A 1317-nucleotide genomic window follows, 5' to 3' on the forward strand; every position below is an offset into this window, starting at 1 on the left:
TGACCTTGACCTGACCTTCGCTACGCAACCCAAGGTCAAACTGATGTGATCAGTAAATACATCTTTTTAAACGCCACAACTTTTGTCTGAAACATTTTTTTGTAAAACTTATATTTTTCCTGATATTCGGGCGTCCCGGTACTTTCCGAACACCCTGTATAACGTGAATATAACATAAAAATAACATGTGACTAAAAGTTATATAAAAATTATATGTTATTTGTTAGTAAATTAACACATATATTTTTTTTGTTGAATTCCAACGATTTATTCATTAGTATGGTTCAGATAAGTGATAATGTATGATTATTTCGTTTAAATAATAAAAAAAAAATGATATTTTATATTCCGTATTATTTCAATTATTCGTGAAACTCGCGTGGTTTCGATCCTATGTCAGGCGGGCACCCATTTTTAGATCATGTTGTTCAATGCTTAACTTCAATAATCGTCCGGGAACTGGTGATGCCGATGCGCCGTAACGATATCTCTCTCTTGATAGGTAATATTTACAATATATTCTTATATCGTTCAAAAAATGTTATGACACATTTGTTGGTAAATGTTTGACACGACAATCACAATATGATTAATATTGATACAATGTTGTATCAGTAATCAAATTTTAACCTACAACTCGCAAAAGAGAGAATATTCCTTCTTTCTCTCTCACAATACTTTGACAGAGTAAGGTTATGATTAGACTCTTTGTAAGAACTCTAGTTTTACAATATTGTGATAGCGATCCTTGCATATATCACATTTTACATACGAGAAACACCTAAAATATAATTTTACATTTGTGTATAAAAATATTGCACAACTGAAATTTAACGCAAACATTAGACTTCTTATATAACATGTTATATAACAAGTTTTATTAAAGTTATGTTGCTGTTATATTGTTGATGTAACTTAACCAGTAAATAACATAATAACATAACAGTTTTATAATATAGTTATATCGAAGTTATAAAGGAAATTAAGTAACCTCAATATTAATAATGTATAACAGCAGTTATATTACATGTTACTCCTGTGTTATATCACAGTTATGTTCTGTGTTTGCTGGGTAGTAACATTTTTTTAAACTTTTTTTTTATATAACTGAAAAACACATGCATATATATATATTTTTTAAAAAGTTCGTTTTTCATGTTATTTGTTATAAGTATATTAATATTAGTATAAAAGTATATAAGTAACATTTTTTTAAACTTTTTTTTATATAACTGAATAACACATGCATATATATATATATATATATATATATATATATATATATATATATATATATATATATATGGGGTGTTCTCT

This window comes from Odontomachus brunneus, unplaced genomic scaffold (genome assembly GCF_010583005.1).
Source record: "Odontomachus brunneus isolate Ranch 3 - 2012 unplaced genomic scaffold, Obru_v1 Obru_scaffold_324, whole genome shotgun sequence".
Taxonomy (NCBI): Eukaryota; Metazoa; Arthropoda; class Insecta; order Hymenoptera; family Formicidae; genus Odontomachus; species Odontomachus brunneus.